The 16684-nt window shown below is 37.4% G+C and overlaps 1 protein-coding gene across 1 annotated transcript in view; it reads right to left on the minus strand.

Moving 5' to 3' along the window:
* The window catches only part of SYT9 (synaptotagmin IX), a 178494-nt gene that overhangs the window by 74448 nt on the left and 87362 nt on the right, over positions 1–16684 (minus strand). The window lies entirely within an intron of this gene.

The following is a 16684-nucleotide window of genomic DNA, read 5'->3' on the forward strand; positions in this document are numbered from 1 at the left end:
GCACTTTTCAATTTCTCACATTCATTGTGTATGTGGTTGTTTTTGTTTGTTTGTTTTTTTGAGCAGGGTGTAGGTTGCTTTTCTTAAAAAAAATTGCTTTGTTGAGACATAATTTACATCCTATAAAATCCATCTGTTTTAAATGAATTTTACAACCATCACCACAATCTAATTTTACAACATTCCCATCGCCCTAAAAAGAAGCTTCATACCCACATACAGTCATTCCTCATTCATACCCCTAGTCCTAGACAAGCACTAGTGTACTTTAAATCTCTATAGATTTGCTTTGTCTGGACATTTCACATTAATAGAATCATACAATGTCTGTTCTATTGTGTCTGGCTTCAAAATAAGGACAAAGTGAAACACAATGTTTAAAAAATTATATAAAGGCCAGGAATCAGATAAAGATGAAAATACTGCTGCAAGTGCCCTGTTTCAGCAATGCCACTAGGAATCGTTTTCAAGAGCTTTATCAGCTGATGCATTATTTGACATTACCCAAATGTCACATTTGGGTACTAAAAAGGAGTTTAGTGATGTCTATGTATAAGGACCAAATGTGCAGACTGACAAAAGCTAAAAATATGAGTATTTGTTATATGATAATATTAGTAGTTTAGGAAATGTTAATTTATTCAGATGGGTTGAGATAACTATTATAATTTGAGGGAAATCAGTTAAGAACATTAGCTTATACTTACACCAAATTAGTTCCAAATGCATTTAAGTTTTAAAGTAGATATTGCAGTTTAGATTGTGGCCTCTGGAGTCGGACTATCTCGGTTTGATTCCAGGATCTGCCACTCACTATGTGACCTTGAGCAAGTCACTGAACCATTTGTGTCTCAGTTTCTTCATTTGTAAAAGGAGTCATAAAATAATATTACATGCTTCACAGGGTTTTTGTGACAGATAAAGGAGACAGTATGAACAAAGTTCTTAGAACAGCGCCTGGCAAGTGATAAAAGTTAACTCAGTAAATATTAGTTCTTAATGTTGCCATTATTGTTAATATAGACAGTTTTTATAATCTCGGGAATGGGGGTGTGGGTGGGAGGGACCTTCTAAGCATAAATCCAAAGGCAGAGACTCCAATGGACAAACATTTTATATGAGAATACACAGACATTTAACAATGTCAAAAAGTAAACAAGGCCAGACATCTTTAATTTCAAAGAGATCTTAAAACTACTAAGGAAAAAAAGTAAACCCCAATATAAAAATGAGTTAAAGAAAGGAATAGGCAAGTCACAAAAGAAGAAAAAAATATGGCCTAAATAAACTTCCAAGGCCGGGCGCGGTGGCTCACGCCTGTAATCCTAGCACTCTGGGAGGCCGAGGCGGGCGGATTGTTTGAGCTCAGGAGTTCGAGACCAGCACGAGCAAGAGCGAGACCCCGTCTCTACTAAAAATAGAAAGAAAAACTAATTGGACAGCTAATAATACATAGAAAAAATTAGCCGGGCATGGTGGCGCATGCCTGTAGTCCCAGCTACTCGGGAGGCTGAAGCAGGAAGGATCACTTGAGCCCAGGAGTTTGAGGTTGCTGTGAGCTAGGCTAACGCCACGGCACTCACTCTAGCCAGGGCAACAGAGTGAGACTCTGTCTCAAAAATAAATAAATAAATAAATAAATAAAAAATAAACTTCCAAAAACATGTTTAAATTCTTTTTTTAAAAAATTTTATTTATTTATTTATTCATTCACTTCTAAATAAAGTACTGAATAAATTCATCAATATTATAAGAAACACAAGTCATGTCAAAATCATCATGCCATGTTGTGCCCATTAGATTAGCAAGTAATTACATTATAACGGGAAAAATCTGGGAGGTATACACTGAAGAAAACAAGAACTACAACAACTAGATAAAGCAAAAATGAAAGCAGCTGTAAAAGATGGTCTCCAAAAGAGGAGTGAGGAAGGATTTTACCTTTGTATACACCAGGGTCTGAAATTTAAACAAGAATCAGGTATAATTTCTATAAACCATAAGTTTTCTGTGTATACATTTATAATATAAAAATTCACAGCACATTAAAGCTAATTCAGTAATAATAATAATAAATGTTTATGAGGGAGTAATGAAACTGGCACTTTAACACATTTTGTGGACCTATAAAATAGTAAAACCAGACCAGTTTTAGCAATAAATAACTCACAATCCATAACATATATATATCTGTAGGTCCCATATTTCTACTTCTAGGACTTTATCCTGAGGAAATAATTGCACAGCGTGAAAAATGCATATATGAGGATTATTTACATCACAGCATAAAGCCGAAAATTAGTAGTGACTCAAATATTAATCACTAGGCGACTGGTTAAAATACATTATGGTACATCCACACATGAAATGGAATAATAATAACCAGAAGGATTATGATTTAAAATGAAGATGCGGATGTCTCTTAATTAATATGGAGAGAGTTCTTACTAAGAGAAAAACATCATATTACCAAGGAGTATGCATGGAGTGACCTCATGTTTGTTGAGAAAAGTGTAGTACTTATGTTTATGTCTAAGTATTGAAAAAAAACCTAAAGTATATACACCAAAATATTAGCACATTCTTAGAATAAGACTGCATAGGTGGGAAGAGACCAGGACCTGGGAATTCAGAGGGTTAAAAGAGTCTGAGAGAGTGATCTGTTTGCAGATGAAGACCCAAGACTCAGAGGTGTCAGAGCTTTGAGAAATCACTAGCCACAGAGGGACCAAAATAAGGTATCATGTCCTCATGACTGGGCAGAGCAAGGACTCATGGGAGCCAGGCTTGGAGAGTCCTGTGGTCAGACCGGAAGCACCTAGAAAGTGATCCTGCTACAGACACACTGCAGTCTCTCAAAGGGTCACTTGCCAAGGCAGCTAGGACTTCCTTCACGGGGGATTTCAGGGCTATAGGGCACATCGGTGGGACAGGGGTGAGTGATTAGTATCAGAGCCTCAAATTAGAGGCCAAAGGGTGACCAGGGCGACGTCGTGCTGACCCTACAGATTGTGGTTAGAGCTGGTGCTGTCTATCAACAGTAAATGTGACCACTCGGGACTTCTAACCTGGCTCACATATTTTAAGATTTTAACTCACTTTGGTAACTAAAACGGTAACTACAACAACTAGAAAAAGCAAAAACTAAAACAGGTGTGAAATCCCCTGAAAATGTCAGTAGAGAGAAAGCAATGAGAACGTGAAGCCAAGGAAAACTGTTGGTAAGAATACTCTGAGAGGAACCTTTCATTACCTTATCCATCTATTTATTTTTTCAAATTGTCACCCATGAGATATCAGGCATGGCAGGAGGTGCTAGGGTTTGAGGTGAGCAAAAGTGAACAAAACAGTCCCCTAATCCTGCAGAGCTCCAATTCAGTTTGCTCAGCAGGGCACATAAAATACAAACTACAATTGATAAATATAATGCACATATTGTTGGGACACAACACACTATAAAGTCTTAGAAATATGTTTAGGCTTGAAAAGCCAGAAAAAAATGTCAGAAATTTGAGGTGTTCTTCATTTGCAGCCAAGAAAATACCAAACAATGTGCTCTTCTCTATAAATTGGGAGAAGAATAAAAGATGGAGTTTTTTATTGGAGTATTTATTTTCCCATCGAATCATCTGTTCCCATTTTCCCAACCCATACTGAGGATTTGTAACTAATTTCATCAGTTTATTGTTTTTCTTCCCAGTCATAAAGACAAAAATGCTTACACTCCATTATCGGAACTTGCCATGTCATGGGCCTTCTGGTCATTGGAAGGTTTCACTGGACAAGGGAGTGAAGGGCGGGGTAAGTGTGGGGTGGGACTGGCAGGAGGGGTCTGGATGCCTGAGGAGCATGCTCATTCAGACGCACCAGGACACAAAGCAAGAGTCCCCTAGCAATCCATAAAACCTGTCTGGGAGGCACGTCTTCACTGTCTGGACAGTGGTTCAGTTCAGGACAGATTCTTTTTTCTTTTCTTTCTCCCTCTAGCATTTGCTCCCTCATCCATCTGTCACAGCTGCAGAGTTCCCCAGCCATGAAGGAATCTGACCCCAAATTCTATTTTAGTCCTAGTGATGCCTTGCATTTATCAGAAATAAATGCAACCACTGAAGACGACTAACTCTGCACAGGCAGGTTAGAGTTTTCAACTGGGTCACAAGAGGATCTTAAATACCCACATAGACTGCATAAAGGTAGATGAAGGGACAGCAGAGAATTTCCAACAAGCCAGTGAAAAACTGGAGGAGATAATGTCTATCTTTGTCACCCTCCTTTAATTTTTCAAATTAGAGTCAGTTTTAAAGTCAAACAGATCTGGGGTTCAATCCCAGCTCTGCTATCTATATGAAATACATCCCAGCTGTAAGAGTTTGGGTAATTTTTTCAACATTTATTTCCGTATCTGCAGAATGAGAGTAATAGCATTTTTTTGTGGGTATTAGAAATAATATGTCTCCAACACTGGAAATTCAACACAAATATTGCCATTTACTGACTGATCAGTAGGCCTCCTATTCTTTCTCAAACCTCTGACCTTTATTTGTCATCTGTCAGTAAATGACTTTGCTTCCTACTTTCTGCAGAAAAGAGAAGTCATCAGAACACCCTTAACTTGCTGTCAACATTGCTACAAAGAGGTTTGAATCTTTATCCTCCTTCCAACATTGGAGGATGTGCTCCTCATCCTATCGAGTAGGATGGATACCCCACCCGTTGAGCTTTCTCAGAAACTCAATGGATTATCTCTGCTCTCCCATTCTTCAGCCTTTTCTTCTCCGCTGGATCCTCTGCATTAGTATTTAAACATATTCTCTGCATTTTTAAATAAACCTCTCCCTTGAAAGCATGGCCCTCTCCCAGCCATTGCTTGTCACTTTCTTATCTCACCAGGCCAAACTTCTCTAAAGGGCTGTTTAAGCTTAAACAGCAAAATAACTCCTTGTCTTTCACTTGCTCCTCAGCCACTTCCATGTGGCTTATGCCCCCAAACTGCTCTCTGTGACATACCCTCCATGTTGCCAAGCAGACACCTCTCCGTCCTCCTCTGAGTTCTGTGTCATAAATAATTACTCCCTCCTTGTGAAAATACTCACTTCTCCTGGATTCCACAGGATTAGATTCTCTTGCTTCTCCTCCTTTTTGACTCTACTTTTTCAGTTTCCTTTGGGGAAGCTTCTACTGTACTGGATCGTTAAATGTAGAAATTGTTCATGATTTGGGCCTCGGTACTGCTTTCTTTTCACTCTAGATCATCTAAGATGATCCTTTCCCATGGCTTCCATATGTTCACGCCAGACCTATTTGTAAGTTTTCAAAACATATCCAGCAATCCCATTACTGGGCACCCACCCAAAGGAAAAAAAGACATTCTATAAAAAAAAACACCTGCACTCGAATGTCTATAACAGCACAATTCACAATTGCAAAGAAGTGGAAACAATCCAAGTGTCCATCAATACATGAGTGGATTAATAAAATGTGGTATATGTATACCATGGAGTACTACTCAGCCACAAAAAACAATGGTGATATAGCACCTCTTGTATTATCCTGGATGGAGCTGGAGCCCATTCTACTAAGTGAAGTATCATAAAAATGGAAAAACAAGCACCACATGTACTCACCATCAAATTGGTACTAATTGATCAACACTTACATGCACATATGGTAGTAACATTCATCTGGTGTTGGACAGGTGGGAGGGGGAAGATGGGTATGGGTATATTTACACCTAATGGGTGCAGTGTCCACTATCCGAGGGATGGACATGCTTGTAGCTCTGACTCTGGTGGGGTGAAGGCAATATATGTAACCTAAACATGTGTAATATTCTGTAATATTCTGAAATAAAAAATAAAAACAAACAAAAGAAGAACAGCCAGTATATTTTAGTTAAGAGAACATTATGCTGATAAAACTGATATCTCATTCCTTATCCCATGTAGTCAGGATAATTTAGCATTTCTATCTATAATTTGTATCATTGATGTGTACACTTCTTATCATTTAAAATAAAGGTTCTGACAGATTAAAAAAAACCCATATATCTAATGGCCTATCCAGCATCACCACTTGGATGGTTTACAGACACCTTACGTTCACTGTGCACAAAGGTAAATTCATGATCTTCCATTCTAAATGTGTTTCATTTCTAGCATTCTACATTTCAGTAATGGTATCACCATTTATCTGGATGCTAATGTGAGGAAACTGAGCATCATCATTTTCCTTTTCTGAGCTTTCAGTATTAAGAGTGCACCATTTAATTGGACCATGTGGACAAGTTCAGGAAAATTTCAGCTAGTTATTTTGCCACAATTTTTTCTAGCTAGCCCATTGAAGTCATTCTATAACAGCAGCAAGAGTGCATTCCAGGAGGCTGATTAGAAGGTTATGCAAAAAATTCAGCAGAGAAGTGTTAGTATCTTGGACCAAGGTATTAATAGTAGTAGTGGAGATTCAAAATAAATGTACAAAATGAGATTTACAGATACTGGCGACTGATGGAATGTTTGAGACGAGCAAAAGAAGGGTACAAGGGAGCTTTTCCAAGTTCCTGATATACCTGGTGAGAGGAAGGTACAATGGACAGCCCCTCCCCCCAAAAAAGGTCAATTTAACAAATTGTAATGAAAAAGATAAAAGAGGCAAAAAATCATCATGTTTCTAGAAAGTAAAAAATAATAGATGGTAGAAATAAAATCATATGTAATCAGTAATGGCAATATATGTAAATGGTTGCATTTTCAATTAAAAGGTGAAAACCGATTAGATTTAAAATCAAGTTTTATGCTGTTTGCAAGAGATAATTCTAAAATATAAGAACACATTAATGTTGAAAGTAATGAAATAAATACTAACCAAAAGTTCAAATAATATTGGACAACATGGTCTTTAAGGTAAAAAGCATTATTAGGCATAAAGCAAGTACGGCATACACTGCTGATTTTCTGCCTAATATTTAATCTCCCCTTCTCCTGACTAATGAGACCTCAATTTTATTTGGGAAACCAATTGGCCCAGATAAAAATACTCAATTTTCTAGACTCTTTTGCGGTAAGGTATGATCAGTGACCATTTCTGGTCACAAATATGTAGGTGGAAATCTACCGAATGGTACTTTAGTCCTTCAACCTTCTACCACCTTCTTGTATGTAATGCCAAGTTGATGCTGGAGGTAGAGGAGCCATTTGAAAGCAAAATTGTAGGAACAGTGGAGCAGGAAATTAGAAGGGTATGAGTCCTTGAACGCTTCTCGGAAGAGCATGACCAGCCCTGAGCTGTCTATGACTAGATTTCTTATTTCTTTAGAAAAATGCAATTCTCTTTCACTAAGTCACTCCAGTTGTTTTTCTACAGCATGCAGCTAATCTCATTTCCACAGATATAATGATGTATGGAAAAATTTGCCAGGAAGATATAATGACCCTGAACCCACATATATGTACCAGAAAGAGTAATCAATTCACAATCATGGTGGGAACACATCTCTTTCAGTAGATAACCCAAGAAGACAAAATATGCAAGAATGTACATTATTTGAAGAATACAGTTGATCTACCAAGCTTTATCTAAGGGATACAGATCGGGCCCCGAATTCAACAATAGAAAAAAACACATTCTTTTTAAGGAACCATAGAATATAAAAGCTGACTACATGTAAGGCTACAAGGTAAGTCTCAGTAAATCCAAAAAAACTGATATTCTTCAGACAATGTTCTGTGACCAAAATGCAATATGAATATAAGTCAAAGATAAAAAGTCAAAGAAATCCATGAATTTTGAAATTCAAAAACACACTTTTACAACGATCATGTACCCCTAATAATTAAAAATAAAAACAAAGAAAAAGCCCCACAAAACACACTTCTAAATAACCAGTCAAAAAAGTGTTTATAATGGGAATTAGAAGCTATCCAAGACTGATGACTTAGAGGATGCAATGGAAGACCACATCAAGAAGTTAGAAAAAAGATTAAACCACACCAAAAAACAAAGATAAAAACAAAACAGAAGGGGGGCTATAAAAAATAAGGAAAAGAGATTAGCAATACCCAAACCTCATTCTTTAAAAAGCTCTAACATATCAGTTAAATCATTGAAACAAAATTGATTAAGGAAAAAGAGATAAAGGAAAAATAAACAGTGTTAGAAATGAAAAAGAAGCCATAACTATATCTATATTAGGAACTTTTAGAAATGTTACAGAATACTATAACCAACTTTATGCCTAGAAATTTGAAAACTTAATGAAATGGAAAATTGTGTAGAAAAATATAATTAACAATGTCAGAATCCAAAATGGATAGCTTGGAAAAATTATAACCATGAAATCAATCAAATCAGTTATTTAAAAGCCATTGTGAAAAAGCCCTCTAAGATAATTTTACAAGTGAGTTCTACCAAATCTTCAAGGAACTAATATTCTCTATCTCATACAAATTTTCCTAGAGAAAAGACTAAAAAGGAATTCTCTCCGATTCATTTTATGAAGCTAGCATAACCAGACATGGATAATACAAAAGAGAAAATTTATAGGCCATTTGCTTTTATGAACTTAGTTACAAAACTACTAAAGAAGTTAGAAGGAAACTATACCATGGAGTACTACTCAGCTTTAAGAAACAATGGTGATATAGCACCTCTTGTATACTCCTGGATAGAGCTGGAACGCATTCTACTAAGTGAGGTATCCCAAGAATACATGTACTCACCATCAAATTGGTATTAACTGATCAACATATAAGTGCACATATAAGAATAACATCTATTGGATGTTGGGAGGGGGGAGGAGGGGACGGGTATATGCATACACAAAGAGTGCAATGCGCACCACCCGAAGGATGGACATATTTGAAACTTGGACTTGGGGGGGGAGCAAGGACAACATACATAACCTAAACATCTGTACCCCCATAATATGCTGAAATAAAAAAAAAATAAAGTAGGGTTTATCACCAGCATTCAAGTATGATTGAACATTAGACAATGTAATATTGTATTCAACCACATAACATAATGGAAATGGAAAATGGAAAACAATACTATCATCTCAATAGATTTTTAATAACACTAAAATTTAACACTCATTCATGACAAATATATTTACAAACTATGAATCTTTAAGCTGATAAAAGGTGTTCAGCAAACATTCAATAAAAGCATCAAACTTAAGGGTGAAACACTAGACACCACCCCTTTAAGAACAAGACAACTCTTACTTGCACCATTTCTGTATAATATAGTATTGGAGGACCTAAGAGTGCACTAGATAAGAAAAATAATGAGAAATTTCATTTTAAATGAAAATTAAAGAAAAACAAAATTGTGCTTTTTTAGAAATGACAATCTAAAGAGAATCTGCAAAATAATTTAATAACCAAACATAAAAGTTTCCTGGATATAAGATCGATTTTCAAAAATCAATAGCATTTTTATTCGCCAGCCAAAAAATACGTAATTTTAAAAGAAGGCAACTTTTACATTGGCATAAAAAACTATATTGTACTGAGAAATAAATCTACAAAAGTTATAAAAGATTTTAAAGAGAACATTATTATTGAATGACATAAAAGAAGAACACGCTGCATAAACAGTATTCAACTAATTGTCATTCTTTAACCTTTTCCACACCATTTTTTCTTCTTCATAGTACTTATCGCCTCCTAACATATATATTTTTTTGTTTAGCATCTGTTTCCCCCCAATAGAATACAGAGTCCTCAAAGCTGCCACTACTTCTTTTATTCTCTGTTGCATAACAATATCTGGACTAATGTCTGGCACAAATTATGGATCAATAAATATTTTTTGAATGAATTAATGAATATCTAAATCAATGGAGAAGTAAGTTATGTCTGTGAATAGAAAAAAATCAATATTATAAAGATGTCAAAGATGTCAATTTTAGCCAAATTAATATATAAATTCAATGAAATTTAAATAAAAATGTCTACAATGGTTTTCATGGAGCTGGATAAGCCGATCTTAAAATTCTTAAGGAATAACAAAAGACGAAAAATAGCCCATCCATGTAAGACAATAGACCCACAAGTGAGGCCCATTGGGCCCAGCTCAGATCCACTTGGTATGTTGCCAAGCACATGAGCAACATATACATGTCACCAAGGTGTTCTAGTTTTTTGTTACGTAGTATTATTGGACAATGGACAATGAATATAGACATCCTTATTAAAAAAGAAAGACTTGGATCCCTAACTCACATACTTACCACATTTAAAAAAAAACCCAGATAGACCAAAGAATTAATTATAAAATGTTAAAACTTAAAAAGCTTTAGAAGATAATCTAGGAGGCTCTTTTTATGATGCTGGGGTAAGGAAAGACTTCTTACAGCAGAGTCTAAAATTGCAGACTATAAGGAATGAAGAGACAAATTTGACCATATTAAAATCAAAGGCTTCTGTATGACAAAAGACACAAAGTTAAAAATTAAGCGCCAAACTAGGAGGAAATATTACAACATGAATAATTGTAATATGAATTGCAACCAGAAAGTAAAAAAATCCTAACAATTTATGAACAAGTGTAACCCTAAGAGAAAAATGGACAAACTATATAAGTAGGCAATTCATAAGAGCAGAAATCCTAAAAGTATATATAATATATAAAAATATATTGTAACTAGATGTTCAAATTTTGTTAGTAATTAGGGAAACATAAATCAAAATAATAAGATACAATTTAACATCTATCAGATTGTCAGAAATTAACCAAGTTTTGGGGAACATGTAGATACTGAAGCCCATATATTTCCGTTAGGAGTACAAATTGGCATAACTACATTGGGAACCAATTTGCAAATACCTAATAAAATTGAATTATGTGTATACCCCAAGCCTTAACAGTTTCATTTCTAGAAATGTCCTAAGGGCATATGTACAAGGATATTCATTATGTCCTTTTTTTAGCAAAAAGGGGAATTGATCTAACCAATTACAAGAAATGGATAAGCAAACTATAATTTATTCATAAAATAGAATTCAGGACAACAATTAAAACAAATAGTCTATTTGTACAAGTATCAGTGTGGATAAGCCTTGAGAATATAATATTAAAAGAAAAAAGTAAGTCGTAAAGGATATGTAAATTGTGATGCTATTAATACTTATAAAAAATTTCAACACATACTAAGCGATATATTCTGTTTGTGGATATAATTCTATGTAGTAAGATAAAAATATGCACAGGAAGGATATGCACCAACTTTAAGGTTTTCTCAGGAGGTGGGAGGGCTTTGAGTATGTATGTACTATTTTATTTATTCATGAAATTATTAGAATCAAATATGAAAAAACATTAACATATAAGTATCTCATATTTTTTCATTTTTCTTTATGCTAAAATATTGAGAAAAAAGATAAGTAGTTATGCAGGATGTATGAACTCTGGAGTTCTAATGTACAGCATGGTGACTATAATTAATAATAATGTATACTTGAAATTTACTAAGAGAGTAGATCTTACGTGTTCTCATCACACATGTAGAGAACGGTACCTACATTAGGTGATGGATTGTTCATTAGTTTGAGTGTGGTAATCATTTCACAATATATACATAGATTAAAACATCACATTGTACGCCTTAAATATATACAATTTCTATTGTCAATGTACATCAGTAAAGCTGGGGAAAAAGATAAATAAAGAAAATGGAAGGATTCAATGGCCCTGGCCATCCACCCTTTCTCCATCCTAGTCTCGCTGCTCTGGGACAAGATGTGGATACCTTACAATTGTGGACACTTTTCCAAGATGGATGCACCTGGTGACTCTGCAGTGGTTCTTCCTGGACTGTGTCCTGATTTTGTTAGGTTCCCACCAAGGTTCCTATGCTAGGAAAAGTAGGAGGAGTAGGGTTGGGGTCTCTGGTTATCCATTTACCTGAAATTAATAAATCAGAGGCTTACTTCTCATTGCCTTGCTATCTTTAGGACCCTCTCAGAGAAGCAAGGATCCAATTGCTACTGGTTCATCTGCATTACTTTGCTTGGGGAGGCAAAGTTTAGTAATACCAATAATTTAAAATGTTTTTATTATCAGATCGTGAAGACTAGTATAAAAATATTATTTTTGTCTTATGCTGGTATTTGTATTATGTTTTTCCAAACAACCAGACATTGGTTCCGTTTTCCTATTCTCTCAAGGTAAGACAATAACCAGTGTAGCCCTTGACAATTTCCCAAGATGCCTTCTTTGCGACATAACAGCCAGAGCGTGATTTTTTAGATGCAAATGAGATCATATCACTCTCCTCCTAAAAGTCCTTCAGTTGGTTTCTATTGTTGTTTAGTGAGGGGAAATCCCAAATACTTCACACGGCTTGCTCTTCCATTGTGAAATGCTCTTTGCACAACTTCTCCTTAGCCCTGTTCTGGTTATTTGCTAATCACAATTCAGCCTCAGCATAAACACTGGTTCTTTGCAGACACTTTTCCTGACTTCCCATACCAGGTTTTTCTCCTTTGTCATAGGTTGTTGGAATACCTTGTATTTTTTCTTGTACACTTCTCACTATTTTAATTAAATCACAATCTGTGTTTTTATTTGCTTAATATCTGTCTTTCTCCTAGTGGAAACACCATGAAGGCAGAGAACCCAGGACATAGCAACACAGTGCCTGGCATGGAGTAACCAACACAGAACTGTGGAATGTGTGGATTAGCATGTTTAATATTACAAACTAGAAAAAAAACTGAAGCATAAATAATAATTATTTTTCAAATAATAGAATCTGTAAGTAGAACTTCAATCACTGATGATCACAATTACTTTCAATTGCATCTACTGTAAAATGTGACAGTTCTCTCCAAAGGACTGGCTCATAAGGTTCAAAAAGTCGCTTTTGCTACTTCTCAAATGTTTTAAAGTCAGAAGTTTAAGTGATTAGATCACAAAGGGAAGGAGTCCCAGAGGAGCGCAGAGGAGTAACTGCAGCAGGGCATCCTCTCCTTCTCCTCTCCCTGGGGCGCTTGCACTACCAGACTCAAAGGCAGGTTGAGGGGAAGAGGACAGAAAGAGCAGAAGGGGCAAAGCCCCCAGGCCAGGCAAAGGTTGCTAAGGCTACAGCCCAAAGTGAACTGCTTGTATTTTAGAACACTGAAATACAGAAGTGGCCACTTCACCCAAGGGACAGCGTGGATGCTGAATGTCAGAGTTTCTAAGAAGGTAACGAAATTAAATTTCAAGGACTAGAAAAACGACTCCAGTTTGAAAGTGCAAACGGTAGACTCATCAATCTTTCTTTCTGTGCTAGAGCTATAATTGGGATCCAGACAATTAGCCTCTTGGAACTGAGTCTTCCATCCTCTGACGGCCTTATTACCATTTGTTGACTGTAACTACAGTGACCCAACTCAGCTCCTAGACAGGCTCAAACACATTGTCGGTTATCTCACCCTAGACCTGAGACAGTTGGTGAGCAGAAAAGAAACTATCATCCCTCTGGAATGATTTAGGTGTGATTCCCAAATGAAAGCCAAGGAAAAGGTTTGCATATGAACAATCAGGTTCAAATAAGAAACATTGAGCTCCTCCTTTGTGCAAGGCCCTGGGGAAGGCTCACTGCAGCAGACACAGGACAGTCAGGAAAGGACTGGGACCCCAAGGAGTTCCTGGTATAACTGGGAGGAAAGAAACAGCTTGAGAAATGCAGACAGCACAACTGTGGAATAGTTATGAGATTATATGGATTGGCCATTGCCTCTTCAGCTGAGATAGAACACTCAAGGAAGCTATCCTCCCTGCCCTTAATTCCAAGGGCATTCCCAGGCCCAATTCCAAGTCCAGATGACATGGGATAAGCTCCACTTAACCTTGATAAGGCTTCTTTCCTCTCTGTACATACCATCTGACCAGATGATCTCCACGGTCAGTCCCATCAATCCCACTGCCCTCTCCCCATTCTTTAACTCAGTAATAGCACGTAAGAGATGTCCTAAGGGCAGAGCATCCATTCATTGTCTAATCGATGGATCAGACGATAACTGCAGTAGAAGCGTAGGGAGAAAGCTGGGGTAACCAGCATCACATAGATGCTTCTGTTCCCTCTGGCTGAGGAAGGGAAGGAAGAATTTAAAAAGAAGGTGGGATTTGAGTTGGGGCCAGAAAGTTCAGCAAAAGAGATAAGAGAGGAAGAGAAAAACGTAATTTTAACACAGTGCTTCTGTAATGTTTTGGGTCGTGGCAAACACAGACAGTCACATCTGTAGTGCACTCTGGGGCAAATCAGCTGGTAAGGAGGTGAGGCTGGAGGTGAAGAGAGCCCGCCCAGCCTCCTAGAAAGCTGAGGGGAAATGAGTATTTCAGCACACCTGTAGGTCATCTGCGGCACATTTCTGTCCTGCAGCTGCCTCTTGTGCCAGCTGGGAAGCTCAGATCTAGGAGTCTGATGGCAGGAAAGAGCACATTGTCTCTTTCAGGTTTCAGGTAGGGTCAGCTGTGGCAGTGGGAGGAGTAGCAGGGAGAAAACCTATGGAAATATATTTTTATCTTGGTTGTGGACCTCGAGAAAAATAATAATTAATGTTTATTGAAATCTCTACTGTATCACAGGTACTAATCCAAACACTAATCCATTTGTTTTTTTACAACGACTCCATAGGTAGATACAGTTATTGGTATCTTTAGAAGAGAACCGAGGCATAGAGAGAAAAGGGGATCACAGCATTTATAAAGGGGCAGCCTCTCCCCCTGGGAGAGCTGGGAGAGCAGGACAGCAATGCTGTCACTGTGGGTGCTGAGGTGACAGTGCCAAGTAAGATGATGGCTATATTTCAACTGCCCCTGCACACCCAAGGCTGGCACCTCCACCTCCGAGAACAAATCATTATGCATCACAGTGGACCCAGCACAGGAGAAGCTTCTTGCGAAGGCACAGCAGAGGATTATGCAGAGAAAAAGAGAACAGATGAGAACACAATAAGCAGAGAGCATGGGGAAGCAGGACGTTGAATTATGTAACTTAGTTAAGAGCTTTCCAGAACTGAGGAAGGATCATGTATCGGATTAAAGGAGGAAGTCCAAGCCTCCGGTCCTGGCTTCCAACAGGAAAAGCGCTGGTGCTGGATCCCTCACTGTGTGTTCCCCACCTCAGGCCTGTTTGTGGGGTGACCGAGGGTAGGCGACAAGACTAGTTGGTCCTGCCAGGGTTTGGGGGCCATCAGATTCACCATGGCCTAAGGACACACACGTCTGCAAACTGGTGGCCAGCTCAAAATGGTCTACAAATAAATTTTGTAGCTTATCATAAGAGTGACAGGGAGCCAGTGAAGCATTTTAAGCAAGAGAGTGGCATAGTTTTTAAGTGGGTCACTATGGCTGCAGTGTAGGTAGTGGACTAGAAGGGAGACAGGAGCTGACTGAGATCATGGGTGTCCGAAGTGGGTTTGTGTGCTCCAGAGATGTGCAATGTGGTGATCTGGAGTGGGGTAAGGAAACCAAATAACTTCTCTTTATCTTTGTTATTTTAACAATAAAATAAAGTCTACTCATACTTAATATGAAGATGGACACAGGCACCCTCATTCAATCCCAATCAAAAACATTATTTGAAATGTTGATATTTATATACTAATATTAATGATTAACCACGTTTGGTCTATATTGTTACTTAAGATATTTGCTAATGACAGTATAAAGCCATTATAATCAACACAGTTAAAATACAGTATTGCAAATATACAGTTTTTTGCCTTATTACATTTTTTGTGCTATGTTTTAACGTGCTCATGAAAATTATTAATAGTAAGATGGTACATGAAAATAATAAATACATTGTCAGTGCATGCCGCAATTTTTTTACTGATAAAATTATACTGAATCAATTTGGGTCCATTCAGGAGAGAGAAACCATCCAGTAATTTGGGTAGGGAAAGTTAAATATTAACTAATAATTAAAGAATAATTATAATTATCCTTTTTACGATTAAAGAATTATTAACTATAACAGAGGACTGGAGTAATGAAGGATTGGTTAGCAAGAAGTAAAAAAGAACTCTAAAAAATATAGGAATAGCAGACACAGGAGCAGCCATTTCTTGTTGGGCTGAGATAGAGCACTCAGGGAAGAGATCCTCCCTGCCCTCAAGGATCAAAGCTGAGACCCAGACCTTGTTGGAGAGGGCACAGCCATCACTCAGGGGGCAGAGAAGTCGCTGTAGTACTACATCAGATCAGTCCTCTGGCACTTGCCAGAAATCTGCCATCTAGGTGCTAGAAAAGCTGTTCATGGAAGGTATCTTGCCAGGGGCACTCTGCTACAATCCTCCACCCCCACCCCAAAGGGGTTCCAGGGGCACTGGGTGCTGGAGAAGCTGTGCCACCCTGCAGAAGCCTAAGGAGAGAAGGACACCAGAACTGAGAAGAAAAAGACCCCTTCCTCTGGCAATGCCTCTCCAGCACCATCTGCTGACAGAGTTTAGCACTGTGCCAGGTGGTGAAAGGAAACAGTTAAAGGTCCCAACTTGGCTTTTCCAGCGTAGGCAATGAAGGGTGAATTTGAAGCTGATAGAAAATAAATTTATAACTAGCACATGCATATCAAAAATTTTAGGGTATTTACACCCATATATGTATGTTTATTTACTTATAAATTATATACATGCATAAAATTCTGACAAAATATATGATAATCATATACCAAAAAAGAGAAATAATAAAGATG

This window comes from Propithecus coquereli, unplaced genomic scaffold, assembly GCF_000956105.1.
Source record: "Propithecus coquereli isolate 6110/MARCELLA unplaced genomic scaffold, Pcoq_1.0 Scaffold44, whole genome shotgun sequence".
Lineage (NCBI taxonomy): Eukaryota > Metazoa > Chordata > Mammalia > Primates > Indriidae > Propithecus > Propithecus coquereli.